The sequence below is a fragment of the Cygnus olor genome, chromosome 3, assembly GCF_009769625.2.
Source record: "Cygnus olor isolate bCygOlo1 chromosome 3, bCygOlo1.pri.v2, whole genome shotgun sequence".
In the NCBI taxonomy this organism is placed as follows: domain Eukaryota; kingdom Metazoa; phylum Chordata; class Aves; order Anseriformes; family Anatidae; genus Cygnus; species Cygnus olor.
Window position 1 is genome coordinate 69612256 of NC_049171.1, and position 16964 is coordinate 69629219.

The 16964-nt window shown below is 41.4% G+C and overlaps 1 protein-coding gene and 1 long non-coding RNA gene across 11 annotated transcripts in view; one reads left to right on the forward strand and one right to left on the reverse strand.

Moving 5' to 3' along the window:
- The window catches only part of LOC121067872 (SAM and SH3 domain-containing protein 1-like), a 553101-nt gene that overhangs the window by 158855 nt on the left and 377282 nt on the right, over positions 1-16964 (reverse strand). The window lies entirely within an intron of this gene.
- Positions 8884-11640, forward strand: LOC121067878. The gene is made up of 3 exons (XR_005818495.1): positions 8884-9901; positions 10095-10232; positions 11242-11640. It is a non-coding gene; the product is annotated as an uncharacterized LOC121067878 (long non-coding RNA).

Genomic DNA, 16964 nt, shown 5'->3' on the forward strand with positions numbered 1-16964 from the left:
AACTCAATCTATATCTAGATGATTTGGTTTTCATTTTTGTCGCTGTTTTCCCTGATGCCAAGAAGAGACTTCATTTTACATACCAATACCAAAGCAGTGAACTAAAATAGCAAAGCAGTGTAATTTTATGTAGTAACTTTTTAAAAGGGGGACAGGGAGGTAAAAAAAGTCAAGGGCAGCTTCATAGTCGATGACTAGCTACAACAAAATGCTCCGTGCTTTGCTCAGTCACCTCTGCCATAACCTGGTCCTTAAGTACATCCAACTGTTGAGAAGCAAAATAAATGAAGAGGTAGGAAAGCCAAAAGACTTTGATAGTAACTGAAGCGTGCTTTATGTAATTTTAAAATTTGCAGATATTAGCATGCTGCATCTCAATTTGCTAAAATTAGGTTTTATCTGGTGAAAAAAAAAATTCAATCAGTCACATATATGCCTTCAAATGAAAAAGGGCTATGAAAAACCCACCTTGCTACTAGATTTTGTTACTAAATTTTAATGGCTACAAAGAAACAATACTAATAGGTTCTCCTCCTTACCTGAGAAGGGTGAAAATGCCCATGATGTAAGAATTTTTCAGTTTGTACCAAAGAGAGGTCAATTTGAGTAAGGACTGTGTGATATGAATTACTAATAAAGCATTGATTCTACAGCATCGTAGCTTCTTGCATGGTAGAAGCAAACCTAAAACACGTCCCTAAGTAAGGCCAGCCATGCACCTGCATGGTTAGAGATGCTAACCCATATTTTCGGCCGAAGGAGGAAGCAGCGATGACCATTTAACTGTTTGAACATCTACCACTTACTTGGGTGAGGCTGAAGCGATCAGTCCCCAATACTGTGCAGCCCGTATTTCCTTGCTACCTGTGCAGTACATGCTTTAAATACACGATTCCTGTCTTATTCTCTAACAAACAGTGAGAGGTATTTTTAAAGAATGCAGCATGTATCGTGTACATCTCTGTTATTCCAAGGAAGAGTTTAATTGCTTGCAATTCTATCATATTTTATTTGAAAATGAACTGTGATTTAACTTCCCAACTGACTCATTTCTAGCATATCAGCAATGCTGATGTAATGTTCTCTTAAGCAGATCTGTTTTCAATTCAGGACAGATGTAGGGTATTTTTTTTTTATTATTTATTATTATTATTATTTTTTGCAGCCACAGGGATATTTGAATCACTCTTAGCATGGTATATAAAACAGAGGGATTGATTCCTGAGGCTTACTTAAGGTTCCATCAAACTGTCAGTAAGCACCGGGAAAAATTAAGGCTTACATAACTAACAAATTTTAAAGAAAAGGTTTTTGCAACCTATCTTCTCAAGAAATAAACAAAATGTCAAGCTCTGCCATTAGATGCCAGCCACACTACACATTTCAGATGTGTTCTAACCAGATGGTGCCATAACGTTGCAGTGCAGTTCAACAGCGACACGGCTCAGAAGCAGTTCTGTGGTCTTGCAACCCACATTACATTTTCAAAATTGATTCAAACACCAACTGCTTGAGTTTTCAAAATCAGGAATGGAGCTCCAAAGGCACTGAAATCCTGTTCAGCAGTATAACTGCTCTTAGGTTGCTCTCTAGCTTGAATAAAAGTCAATTACGCCAAACTTCACATTTATGAAAAACTGAAAAGCATTAGATATAAAACAATGCCCTTGCAGTAATAACTACTGAAATACTGATGCCTTAAACAAAACCACACAAAAAGGAATATTGAAAATGGGTCCATTTTCTTTAATATGAAAAAAAAAACAAACCACAAAACAGCCAACAAAACTAGGCATGAAACTGACTTTCTATGCTTAAAAATAGAATAATGAATATATTTATTAGAGCAAGATTACATAAGTAATTGAAAATGTAACATATTTCTCCTGAAATCATGAGCAATGTGCCACCCAGGTCTTTTTCTCATTACAAAACAAAAGAGCAGCAACAACATCAAAAACAACCTGAAAAGAATTCTGATCTCTTTCCTTAAGACCATGACTTCTGAAGCCCTCTGGAGTGCAGGTGTCAGCCCCAAAGCCAAGCCACATCTCTTTGGGTGCAGCGAACGCAGGAGCAGGCTGTATACATACTCACCATATGGCTGTAAGACACACAAGACACACTCCCTTACCAGAGGCTCAAAGAGGATGCAGAGCTTCCAGAAAGAGTCTGTATTTGCACCCTATACCCCACTAATGCATTTGATAAAACTTGTTTCCTTCTTAAGACAGTCACCTCTGCGCCAGAGCTGGCTATAGTCTTAAATGTGCTATTTGTGAAGGTCTTCACTAGTGAAACCGGGATTTCTCTGAATAAAAGAAATATGAATAAAATCTCTTATTTATTATTTGTCTGTGCAAACCCACACTATCATTTGTTCCAAAGGACTGGATCGTCACCTTGAGGAGCCTCGTCCCCAAACTTCCGCAGCCACAAACGTCAGAGAAGTAGATTTTGCAAAGTGCAAATTTTAATGTGGTCCTGCCACAGAAACCTCACTGCTTATGCACTGAAACAGAAGAGAGCAGCACAGGGCCAAAGACTGGAAAAGAATGCAGTTGTGATATATGCACTGTTACATTGCAGATTGCTATGATTCTGTCATTTACCTTTACAAAAACACTGGCTAGTGCCAGGTCCTGACGGCCCAGCATCCAGTTTTGCTGTTTTGAAAAGTTTTTGCCTGCGCTGGAATTTGCAGTTGGGAGGAATGGCCCACGAACTAGTCCATAAGGCAAACTTTGGCACAAAACAAAGGCAGGAACATCCGCTGCCATCACGAACATCTTGTTGGCCGAGTTCAGTCACGGGGGAGTGCCAAGCAGCTGAGCTGCTTTCCCACCTCTCTGGTTTGGCTGGTAGGGCCCATGTGAATTAATCTAAAACACTCGATACACTGGGCATAGCCTACTCACTCTGAGAAGGATTGATCACGAAGGCATCACTTAGATCAATCCCTTAAGAAAGCAAAGATTTAAGCACCTGCCTTTGCATCCTGAGGACCCCATTCCTCAAATCACAGCCGCTTTCTCAAAGTCTTTAACTTTACTGCTCATTTTATTGCTGGATTTTTTTGACTTTTGAGGTCTTTTTGTTTCTGTAAATTGTAGCCATTCTGACACTGAGAGCCAAGCCCTACTTCCATTCATGGAAATGGAAAACATTTTCTGGCAATTTATAGATATATCCTGCCCTAAAACACTTTTTTTTTTTTTTCCTTCAGCCAGAAATAGGAACCATTTGGTTAACTCATAACTTGAGTATTCAAAACACTCATGCATTCCTCAAACCATCTTCAAAACCATTTTTACAAAAAGTGTAAATATATTTACAATACACACATAGCATAGCTTTGGTAACGGAGATAGTGACATTGCAAGGGATAAGGAACACAGTTTTTCTTTTGGCTCACGTAATGACTCAGGGGTCCTATGTAGAAAACTGCATGTTGTGTCTCAGTTTTCCCATCCCCTGCACGTTGTTTGTAATGTCTCCCCCCCCCCCCCCGCCCCCCACCTTGCTGAAGGATTTGGATGAATGCTTAATTAGCATACCCCTGTGCTGTGCTTCAGATAACAGATATGGAAGGAATGCTTAGCATGTTTTACTCATCTGTATAAAAGATAAGTCATATGTATGATGAAACTTTATACATATATGTGCTGAACGATGAATATGACGTAGGTAACAAGGCTACCTTCTCACACTGGTTGCATTAACTCCATACCTGTTCCATACCAATCCTTTCCTGCTTAAATAGAAATATGTGGAAATTTCAGAATGTTTCATTTTTTTAAAGAACAAAAACCAGAAAAGTAAAAAATGATCTATCAACATACCGAGAGGCCAAAGAACGCACCAATGGGGCCTAGGCCTGACCAGCCAGCGAGCAGCCTGGCAGAAAAGCACCGGGGGTTCCTGCTGGATGTGGAGTTGTGACAGAAAGTAACCCTATACCATGTTGTGTGAGCTAGGGAACAACCAGCAGGCCTAGGGAGTTGGTTGTTCTCTTTCTTCAGCATCTGAAGCCACATCCAAAGCTCTGTGGCCACCTTGGACCCCAGCACAAGAGAAATACAGATAAAGTGGAGAGAAACACCCCAGGGGCCAAAGAGCTGTGGGGCTGGACCCAAGCCAAATACTGCCACGTTTGCTTGGAGAAGAGACAGCAGAAGGGCAACCTAACCACAGCCTTCAACTACCAAAAGCAGTGTCTCAGAGAAGACAGAGCCAAACTCCCCTCATGGATGCATGACAACAGGCCAAGAGCCAACAGTCAAAACCTGCAACAAAGGAAATTCCGATTAGATACAAGGACAAGACACTTCACAGCAAGCATGGTTCAGCAGTGGGAGGGGTGCCTGGGGAGTCAGTCGCATCAGCATCCCTGGAGATAGTCAAATTTTGACAGGACCTGATCTGCAGCTGAAGTTAGCCCTCCTTCAAGCAGGCGGTTGGGACTATACTGTTGCCATAAATCCCTTTCAACTTAAATTATTATGTGATTCTATAATTTATGACTAATAAGAGACATCATTAATGTTCCCATTATTTGCTCGCTCTCTCTCCCACCCCCTCCTTTCCCTGTGGGGACACTGGCTAGCCAAGATGAACATAATTGTCTAAGAATACCCTTAAAAGTACACCCTGTCCATGTAAGGTGTCAAGTATGAAGCAGCGGCGTTGGCAAACATCCAGATGCCAAAATATAAACTTCTAGAGCTCAGCTGGATTTTTTACTTGTCAGATCTGTGTCATAATTGCTGTTTATCCACATTCTTCTTTGGTGACATGTATTTGCAGTCTTGCAGTCCCACTGATTTAGCTGGTCATTTCGTGTCTGTAAGGAATTGTGTAAATAAATATTGTGATTTAAACCCTTCAAACACATTAATGTTACTTGCCAGCAAAGTTAAGAAGGGAAGGCTGACATCTTCAGGGTCTGTATTTATGCATTACTTTTATGTGTTTAAATGAATCTAAGCATCTTTTAGGGTCCATCCACAGCGGCAAGTATATTTAAAATGAAAAAAGATTCAGGAATAATTCATCAGAAAATCTGTATTTCAAAATCAGAATGCCTAAGTTTCAGAAATTATTTAAACCGATCCTCAAAAGTATGTAAAAATAATATGAAGGTGATACTCTTACTATGAAGCAAACACGTCTGCCTGCAGAAAGTTAACCAGGAATATTTTATCTCAAATAACTTTTCCTCAATTATTACTGGGATAATTATTACCCAGACAGAAAACAATACTGTACACCCCGTCCTGCAAGACAAAATTCAATTGAAAAAGCCAAAGTTTGATTACAAACAAGGTAATCATGCTACTATATTTTAGAACAATGACCAATTTTAAAGGTTAATAGCCATTTCAGTTGCTCAGAGGGCAGATGGATGATGCGTCCTCCGATGGAGTCCTAAGACTTTTCAGGCATTTCCAACTCTCCCATTGTGACCTCGGAAGACACATGACTTCCTTGGCATTTTACGATTGCCAGATGAATGTCATTGCACTGTTAACAAAGCCTCAGAAAAAGTAGAAGTTAGACCTGTAATAGTAATGTTGCTTTGATGAGATCCCAGTCAGATATTTTGTATTCGAGTTGCTGCTCAGAGGTAGGCAAACTTTTATGGCTGAGTTATTAACTCCCCAAAATAGTTTTATAATAGAAATGCTGACAGACGCTTCAGTACAGCAGTGCTATTGGGCACTGCTATAGTCATCAGTTTTAATGAGAGCTGTTAATATCACCTCAATCAAAATGGTTGCCCTGGGCTGACATCTTGGGCTGTGCACAGGTGCTCTCAGCCAAAAACGTAATGAAGGTTATTACATTATCAATGAGGCACAGATGTACATCCAGTCTGAACTCAAGGTGGTGTTACTGCCAAGCACGCATCTCTTTCAGCAGGTTCCAGGTCTGTTTATATCAATAGGCTGTTCCAGCTCAGTGAACCCAGGCACAGCCTTCTGCTTCTCCACGGCATCGCCAGTGAGAGAGGGGGCAACTGTTAGGCATGCGAGAAGGATTTACCCCTGGTCTGCAGGTAGATCACTGCAAAAGCAACAACAACAACAAAATCCCAGTTTGGCTTGTGGTAGTCTTTGAACTTTAAATATGTGCATTTGGGTTTGGACTGCTTCAGCTTTTCAGAGCAGTTCCTCCCCTTCACCAAGCGCAGCAACAATACTGGCTTGAGGGAAAACTCTCTCTCAGCTGTGGTTTGTCTTCTTTGTCTTGTCTGAAATCTGACATACTTATTATTGGATTTGCATGCTTTCCAAGCCATACTTCACACTTTGCTCATTAGTGCTTATGTTCACTTACTTTGCTACACAAATCACACAAGGATGTCATATTCCTATTTTTCTTAGCATCTCTCATTTTTATAGTAAATAGACAAATTTTTCAGGCACATCCCAAGTAATGGGTCTATACTGCCAGACATGGATACTAGAATGGATTACATTTCTATTCAGATAACACCTGGGCATTTGGAAGCCAATTTGAAATGAGCCATAACCTCTGCTGAAGTCATCCTTCTTCATCTGTCCTCCTAAGACCCCAGACTGAGGGAAGCAGTACTGTAAGAAGGGTGATGTAAATGAGAAATGGCATCTCATCAGAATATAGACTATGTTTGCTTTAGCAGAGGAGGACAACTGTTCACAGATCTCAGCTGGCACTGTAACGTTGCTTTGCTCCCCAGAAGCATATGGGATACCTGGAAGGATGGACATGTACATAGAGTGAAGCAAGCATCACAAATTCTTTTGTATCAAAGACTGAAGGGGGTGTGTACATCCATATACGTGTGTGCATGCATGTATGAAAGAGACAGAGCTGGCCAAGGAAGCCACTATCGCATCTTAAATGTAATTCTTGACGGATTCTGCACAAATGATGATGAATGTGCTGCCTTCCCCCTAGCCTCCCTACTAGCCAAATCCACTTTGGATTTGACTAACCATTGCAAACAAAATGCTGAAGTCAAGCTATTTCTGCTTTCACAACTGTCCCTCCATAACTTAAGGGACAGACAAAAATGAACCCTGTTCACCAGACTGTATCTGGGAGTCCTAATATCAGTCCAATATAACTGATAGGTTGAATGAGCTCAATGCTGAAATCCCTGGCACTGTACTGTGCAGGTGATACCAGTGATTCTCGGGCATTAAAATCTGTGCTCTAGGCCTGTGTTGGAAGTTGAGTCACTGCAATGAGAACACGACACAGAGCTGAACCATAGAGGCAGTCGGAGCAGAGCACGGACTGCAGTGCAACAGCTAATGGTAGAGGGAGGTACGTGGAGGCAGAGGTAGTGGTCAAGAAGTGACCCGATCATTCAGCTCTGGTCCCGGATACTGCAGGTGCAAAGTAAGCTCTGGTTCCCAAATATCCCCCAACACAACGTTTGGAGATGATCGAACAAATGAACTCAGAGAGAGAGCAAGAGAAGAAATCAATGAGTTCAGTGATTTGAGCTTTGAACTAGAACTACTTCAGGTAATTTTTTTTCCTTAAAAAAATACCAGTCTTGTTCTTGTAAAGGATAGATGATCGCGATAAGCAAATCTGCACTTAGGTGAGCAATACTTAAACTAGAAGGAAAAAAGATGGGGAGCTATTGCTCCAGCCAAGCAGAAGCAATACTACCACGGAGCACTGTTTTCAAACAAGGGAGATGAGGGCGAGGGCTGTTTTATTTTTAGCGGGAGTAAAGCTGCAGTCCCTCATTCCTCCTTAGTTGAATGCCTAAGTGGAGAAACGTTAGATGAATGGAGATGCTCGTTCTGCATTTCCCAGCAACACGTATAGAGTAATCTCGTTTCAATTTATCCTGGCTGCCCTAGCATGCTCCTGTATTCTTGTTACTATCCAAGTGGAAAGAAGTCAATCTGTCCCAGTATGCACAGCCCTCCCCCTGACAGCAGGCAATCTATGTGCGCAGGGCTACATGCCTTAAGCCCTGCCTCTGTGAATATATGCTCACAGATCTTGATCTAACCCTGAAAATAGCTCCCCACAGGACTTAAATCCTCGTGACCCATTTATACATTTCAAGCAAGACTTCAAAACAGACAGATCGCAAAACCAACTGCAAGCGACCCAATTATGTCCTAGAGGAGAATTATTCTGCGAGTAATTGCTACGAAGGGAATGTTCGTCCATCGCAGTCAGAGCAACTGCCAACCTGGGGATGAAGTGGTGACTTCAGATGTGGCGCTTCTCTGCATTTGCCATTTCTCTTTGCTCTCTGGTCTTTTTTTTGTCTGCCACAAACCCTGCACCATGGCCCAGGAGGTGGTCAGCAAGGGGTGCTACAGCACACGCTGGTTCAGCAGGGAAGTCATCAAAACTTTCTGAGGCTCCTTTTCCCAAATCATTATACACATACAAACCTGGCAACGTGAAACTGTATGTACAGCAAAAGCAGACAAACACTTTAAAGTAACACTATCAGCAGTAGTTACAGCTCCCTCCCATCCATTATAATAGAAGGCTTAGCAGGAAATTAGACTGATTTCCTTAAAAGAAATCAAATACCCTGATTGCTTGGATTAGAAACAATGCTTGGTTTGGAAATGGGGGGTTTCCTGCTCAGTCTTCTTCAATAATAATAATGAATGCTGTAAGTTGATGATAACACACAGTAATGACAAGGAAAGAAAAATTTTGATGTTGCACAAGGAAACATTTGTTGAGGGAAGGGGCAGGACCTGGGCTGATTTTCCTAGAACTTTTACATTTTTATTTCCTTCCACCTCTCATATGCATGTCTTCCTCTAATGGCTTAAAAATAAAGGATGCAATCTGTATTCCAGACAGATTGCGTGAATAATCCTCTCTTATCACAAACCAGCCACAGCTGTCCTTGAGTAGTTAACAAGGATCTACAGGACAGGAATTGCTCCAACTCCCAGTTGGAGGAAGCATTAGTTTTATAAATACATTTCAGCCTTTTAAACTCAACTTTATTTTCCACCAAGACACTGAAAAGAAACAGTACATTCATCTGTATGTTAAAAGAAGACAAAAGACACCACACTGCTCAAGAATTTAGATCTGAGGTGTCACACAGTAGACTGGTTCCTATGAGTAACCCAATGGCAATAGGAATCTCTTTTCTGTGCTAACCCCTCTGCTTCTTAAACGATGTGCTTTCATTGGGAGCCCAGGTGTGTCCCCTGAGGGACTTCATTCTGCGTGGAGCCTGAAACACAAAATGGTGCTGGAGCCTCCTCTTTCACTCCCTCCCAGCTCCTTAGGATCCTCACCCTGCTCCCACCAACCTCACTGACTGAAATGTGCTCCGCCTTTTTTACTGGGAACAGAAACGGGAGTTCCGGGACAGGGGGAACGGAACAGAAGTGTGGCTGCCCCCCAGTCTGCCCTCACCTCCCCAGAAGGAAAAGCCAGGTTGGCATTGGTAGTGAGCACCACACCACTTATCCAGTAGAGGAAGGCAAAAGAAGAGGCACAGAGAGGACGAGGAATGCAAAATTCACTGATTTTTTACTTTTGTGAATGCCATGATAGTATTGGTATCTCCTGCTTTCCGTGCTGTCTACCAATGGAGTCACGGTGCTGCCATGGCATTGATGGAAGACTCTCAAACCACTGCAAGGCTCCCAGCTGGACATCCCGTAACAGTTCATTATGAGGTTGCTTCTCCCAGTTGCCCTGGACCTGACAGCTGCCAGAGAAATTAAACCTTGTTGCCAGTGAAGGAAACAGCAATGACTTTCAGCTGTGTAGACTAAAACTGAAAACTTACATCTTACTGCAAAGCTTCTTGGAATAAACAGCTATATGTAGATACAGCAATAGTGGCTGAAAGACAGCTTCATCCTGAGAACCATGGGAACCAACCGGGAAGGAATTACAGGTAATAATACCCATCCTATTTGATCAGCTCCAAGTTGATACTACCTTTGTTTTGTTTCTTTGGTATAGATAGAATGATTCAGCCCTGACAAGATACCTTTGGTTTTGTTGTTTTTTTTTTTTAAATTGTGTAAGAACTACTCACAAAATTTAAACTAATTATGTTTCTGCTTTCTACTTTTATTTTGTGCCAGTGGGGAGGAAAAAAAAAAAAAAAAAAGAAAAAGCAAGACAGATAGAAAGAAAGATTGAAATCTTTGGAAATTCAAGAGATACAGCTATTGTGAAATCAAGCCACCCAAAGAGGGAGCACGTGCATATCCACACATAAAGTATGTACTTAAGGTACTAATGTTTTGCCTTACATTTCCTTGCCAATTGCTGGGATCTTCCAATTACATTTCCCTTTAAAATACATTTATTTCTCCTACCCCTATATAGTCCAAAAACTGACAACCATTTCAACCAAGTTATGTCATGAAACATAAGGCTTGTATAGATTTATGGAAAAGCTATTTAAATTAGCTCTCAAATGTTTCAGCTGCTGGGAGTTAATACTGTACTACGTCCATGAAAAAAAATCACCGTTCAAGTATGAATTAGCTATCCAAGAAAATCTCTAATTCCTTGTCATTTCTGAGGGATTACTGCCAACACAAATATACCTTTCCTCACAAAACTCTTCTAGTGCTGTTGACAATACCGCTCCCCTTTCTGTCACTATGGCCCACATTGGGGGTTTGTGTTTGACTCTTTCCCCCTTAGCCATACCAAACCACTTCCAAATCATGACACTTATGTCTTCAGCATCTTCAAAATCTTTCATCTCCATTCTTAGAGTGCAATCCTTTGTTCCATCTCTCGCTTGTATCCCATCTTGATTACTGCAGCCTCCACTCCTCCTTTCTGGCGTCCCATATGCACAAAGGCACACAAATCAAAGCGCTGCCAAACAAACACACGTTCCTTGCCTGGAAGTTTGATCACCTCTTTTCCTTCCTCTCCCCCCAACCCTTTCTTAGTTTCACCACTGGCTTCCCTCCAAAATCATAACAGATGTCAGCACCTTCCCAGCTCAATGTAATTCTGGGGCTTTTTAATTTATCTTCTGCTTGTTAAGTTTTATCTTACCTTCTAATCCTTCCTTTCCTCCAGTTCTCCCCAGCTCTCCTGCCTACAGGTTTCCAGAATTTCCTTGTCTTTTGCCCCACATGACCCCTTCTCTTGAATTTTTTTCCAGAAGCCTTGCTTTACCTGAACCCAGGAGATCCACTTATGACATGCTGTTTATTAAAATATATTGATTTTAAGCTGTGCTATTATTTCCTTTTCTCTTACCAGTTGTCCAAGCTGCCATCCTCAAGTGCTTAGACAGTGCCAAGCAAGCAGCTGGCACTCCTGCAAATACTTGACAGCAGCGACCTGGGCACAACACTGAAAACTGATTAAATGATGTGGTAGGAGATACAACAAACAGAGCTATCTTCAAAATGCTGTCAAATGTGTGAAACAAGCAAGTTGAGAGAAATGAATAAAAGAAAAAGAGCTTCATATGCATTTAGTTAAAAGAACTTTGGCTCCTATTTTTATTTTAATGAAGAATTGCTGTTTCTTTTTCTAGGAACTATCAGTCATCTCTTCCTCCTTCTCTTTATCTAGAAAAATTACTGAATATAGCACAGCAATTAATTTTTCTTCCATGTCTTAAGCACCCTGCTTTCAAGTACCTGCTCCCCTTTACATTCTGGGAAAATCTATGCTAGAGCCACTGACACAAAAGAGCTGCACTGGACTGAAAGCACTGCAAGCATTACCACAAGCTGAACCATACTCTTATAGGAATGGCAGAGTATGTCTCTGATGCAAAATACCTACCCAACGTTGTATTTCACGATTAACATTAATCTGCTACAGGCCCAACACAGAAGTTGCCTGCTTGCATAAATGCATGCATGAACATGTGCGTGTGTGTGGACATTCAGACCTCAGCTTCTCTGCCAGGCTCCCATAAGGCTGCTGCTTCTCTCCATGAGTAATCGCTCAGAGTCAGCCCTATACCAGACTAATTTTTGACTGTCCCTTCCAAAGGCATTATAGTAAGGACTTTGGCCATTGCAGGGGAGAAAGTCCCCCCACTTCTTATTTTTATAGTTATTTAGGGCCTCAAAGGGACAAACAAATGTAAGTTGCTAAATGATCTATCTATTGTCCTATCAGGGGATGCTTCCAGCAATCCTACTAAGTAGTCACCTTTAGGTGAACAAGCTTATGGTACCTCAGACTTGAAAATCTGAGCTCATGTGCCAGCATCACATCACTTGCAGCTCCTCCTTAACAAAGCTTATTGAATACTGTTAGGGTATGTGGCTTAATACCAGCAATCTGCCCACCCTCAAGCACATCAAGATCCCACATGCTACCACGCTTCACTCAAGCCAATAAAAAGTTTTAGGGTAATTCTTCAGCCCCTGACTGTGGCAAGAGATGAGTTAAATACTGTTTGCATTGCCAAAGGAGTGAAATTGCATCAGTCCCCAAGATTTAAAACCTCATGAGTTTTCAGTATTTCTTTCTCTTAAGCATGAGGCAGCTGTTTCTCCTGGGAAGGCTCCTGGAAGACATCTGAGATGAATGCAGGAGGCTGGAATGTGGGGAGGACGAGGGACTGCCAGGACAAGACATCCACACTCAGGCGATACCCCCAGCTCTCCACTTAGCAGCTTTCACAGCCCTGCCAGCTGCTCAGCTACAGCCCTTCTGTCTTCCCCCAAACTGGGATCAGGGTTAATCTTCCTGCCCAGGGGAAGAGCTCTTCAAAGTGCAGCCGTCTCTGGAGGCTGACGGGCAAACATAGAGGGTGGAAGGAGGCCAGCCTTGGCAGAGGCACCGCTCTGACACATCCTCACATGGTCGCTGATGCAAAGCAACCACCCGAGACCTCAATTAGAAAGCGAAATGAGGGGATTTTTCAATGAATTTGAGATGCCCAGTCAGAAGTTTCAGGCTTATAGTTTATATGCAGGGACATGCATCACTGCATGCATGTGAAACACAGCTATACTATTAAAATCCATACCACACATTCTCTTAGATTTGGGATTATTTTAAAGCAGATCTAGAATGACTTAGAATTCAAAAGTCAACTACTGAATTGGAATTAAAATAGTGTTTTATGGTAACAGGATGCCTTGTGCTCTGAGCAGATACTACTGGCAAAGGGGGCCATAAAAGGGAAACACGTGCTTTATGGCAGTAGTTTGTAGCTGTAGGTCATTTAGTTCCAGGTTAAAAAAAAAAAAAGAAAAACTACAAAAGGATATGACTGGAAAATACAGTATTTAAAAAGCAAGGCCAATTCCTTATGAATTTGCATCCTAAAATGTGACACGAACTTTTGCTGCTTGGTTCCATAAGTGAAGACCTTGCTCTGCTCCCCAGCAACTCCTGCAGCAGGCAGCTGCTCTCCTCTTTTCTGCACGCCTGCCACTAGAGGGGAACACTACAAACACAGCCAGCTGGGTAGTTCAAACAGATCGTGCTGTGTACATTCAATAAAAAGCCCTGAGCCTTCTTTTTTTTTTTTTTTTTTTTTTTTTTTTTTTAAAGGTGGGAAAAAAGGAATCTCTCCTACCTTTTTGTTCCTTTATTTTATTTTATTTTATTTTATTTTATTTTAGCATTACATTGTGGTAACAATAGGATTTCATTTACGTTGCACACTGGTAGCACAGAGTGGTCTAAAGCACAGGACACCTCTCTTGCTGCCCTTCTGCATCGAGGAGACAGGCTGTCATCAGAGGAAGCTGATGTCAAGCACTGCCAAGCACATACCCTAGAACTGAATGCTTAGGGCTGATCTGGGTTTTTAAAACTTTGCAGTTAAAGCCGATTTTCGCATTTTTTCCTGTACAAAGCAAAGTCTTCTTCCACATCTGAACTGACAGACTGTGCTGGCAGAGGAATGGGGGGAAGACCCAAGGAGCCCACTGGGGGCATGGAGGTGGGAATGCATGCACAGAAATGACTTCATAAGAAATTGCCTCATTGTCTCGTATAACACATATAAGAAATTCCTCCTGCAGCTTTAATGATGGAGTGGGAAGCTAAAACCCATAGGAGTTCCTTTCTCCATTTACCAGAGAAGCAAGATATGGGTTTCAATGATGAAGTGTTCCATTAATATTAGTGCTAGAGGAAATAAAGTGACTTAATTGTAAACTAACGACCTCATCCTAATAACCAAATTCTAAACAGAAAAGGCAAGAAAAAAAATCCTACTTTCAGCCATGCTGCCAACTCATAAATTAAGCAAATGACATTGGGATATAATTATACTAATTAGTAATGATGCCAGGAAAACACTATTTATGGGTATGCATTCACCCCATTTCTAACCCTAGAGCCTAAATCTGAAATAGTAATTCAATCAGAGCACACTTTGGAAATTCAGCGCTATTGCTTATGCCATTGTAGATCTAATTTAATCAATACCATATTCTCATTAAATGCAAAGTCTGTTAAAGATGTTCGCAGGACCCGCAAATGAACTCTATTGGATTCGCCTCATTACACTATTGCTCTGGGCTTAACTATGCATCATTAGCAGAAACAGCATACAAGTAGAGTACCAGGCTCTATACATCACCTTAAAACGACAAAGTCACACGTGATTATGGTCATAAGGGATTGGACTGATAAAAGGTGGCATCTGGAGCAACTGTCAGGTGCTCATTGGCTCAGTGGCTTCAGAAAGGGTGTCTGAATTCCCGGTGACCTTCCTGTGTCAAAATGGGGAGGTAACAAGGTGAGATCTGCTTCCCATTCATAGAATCATAGAAACACAAGGTTGGAAAGGACCTACAAGATCATCTAGTCCAACTGTCCTCTTATCACCAATATTTCCCAGATGCCATGCTGCATGGTTTGAATTTTTTTGTTTCCTGCTACCATTGGAGAACTGTGAGAATGCTGTTTCTAACCCTCAATTTACCTTATAACTTTTAATGTTTTAGTCACAAAAAAAGGACTGCAACATTCGGGCGCATTGGTCAACGCCGGGTATCCCTATCACAATACCCTGAAGAGGTCAGCAAGCTCCATACATTGAACTATGAGAAGAGTAAACTAATTTCTTTTCTTAATTAAGCCCAAGATGCATACTATACACCTGAAGTGTGTACCAGCATTGTTTAGCTTTGAGGGCTGCCTCCCAATTTGTTCTTGCTGTCAGATATGAATGTACACTTGGATTTGCCATACCTGCAGCTACTCTACTAGCCTCTGTGCTCTTCAGTGACAGAGTACCACATATATGCCACACACAGGTCTGTCTGGGTTACATCTGAAATAACTACACGCGGAAGAGCTGCCAACAAAATCCTTCATTCATTTTGTTGTGAAGTTAAGAGATTTTATTAAAGCTTGTACTGCCTTGCCGCTATCCGTTCACATAAGTAGGCACTCAGTTGCAAACCTCTAGCAACTTCATGGAACTCAACCAGCTTTGTATTTTGTTTGTGCTTTTTGCTAGAACTGGCCAACAAGGTCTCTGTCATTTAGTTGTTTACTGGAAACACACGTACATGGAGAGGTGGAGAGAGAGTGCAGAAAACAGCATAAAACGCTTCCTGGTCTAAATTGTTTACTTGGTATTTCTGCCGACCATTTCCATGTACTTCTGCACTGATTGTAATTGCTAGAAAATTGCATGTTTTTGCTTGTCCCTTCGGACAAATGGGCTGAAATTAGTAGTTGCACATATCTGCAGCTGACTCATTACAACATGAAGCAGCCGACTGTGGGGCTTGGGGTTTTTTGGATCTGTTATTTTAGGATGGAAATTGCTGAGCTGGCAGGCAGTCTGACCATATAAATCAAACGGCAACTACATACTTTTAAAATGACATGCATAATCAATTTAATATGTGATGTTTGAGGGAAAGTAGCTTTACTGGGGAAGTACTGCTAATAAAAATTCAACCTATGGTACCCCTTAGGTCACTAAGGACAAAACCATGGGCTAGTATTTATGACAGCAGGCAGCCTGCCTTTCTTTGGATTGCTTCTGGATGAACAATAGCACCTAAAAGAATGTATATAAATATCAGAAAGAGACCACAGGTATCTAATTATTGCTTTCATTAGCACTTGAGGAGAAACATCAGTATTAGTAGAGTGCAAAACCACCACGGATAGTTCTGCTGTGACTCTTTGAAGATCTTTCTACCTTGCAACAAAAAGTCATATGAGTACCTCTCTTACAGCACCATCCCCCAAATCTTCTGGTTCCAAGGCAGCTTTTTGGTTAATGCCATAAGGAAAAGCCAAAGGCCTGGGAGGCGTGCATTGTTCCCTTCTCACTGTGGTGGGGTGCCCTAAGCTGCAATTTCTCTTTCTAGAGGCATCCTGCAAAGGGGGCTTGAGAGGACCACTGTTTGAGGAGTCAGGGTGTCCTAAGGAAGAACAATTGCCAAGTCAAGCCAAGAGACAAGTTCACAACATTTTATGCCTAGGGAAAAGCTCAATCCTCGCTTTCACACAACAAAACTGCTAATTTTAGGAATAGGAAAGCAAAAATCTGCTCATATATAAATGGAAGAGAAAATAGACATTTTTTCCAGTCAGTTATTTCATAGGTCTTGACAAATGTAACTGGAAAAATAAGCACTAAAAATTATTTCTCAAGTAATGACTTAAACTGGCAAGGTGGTCACAACATTTTCCAAAGAGAAAGAACACAGAGAGTCAACACATGGTAAGTGTATTTGTCCCACAAATGTTTTTTGAAAACAGAAAGTACTAATCAATTGAAAAAGACAGACTAGCCCTTTTGTTTTCTGTTATCCATGCACGATGAAAAACATCGGGGCAAATATGAGACAAGAGACCAAGGTCGTGTTCAGTGCATCCCGCTTGGATTTTGACATCAGAGACATCAAAAGTGAGTACATGATGTAGCAACTACTTCTTGAATTCAAATATCGGAGAAAAGAACCAAGATAAAAATCCTGCTGTTGTGAATGGATTTGCCTGAAGTGTTGCAAAAGTTTAGGGGAGGCAAAGAG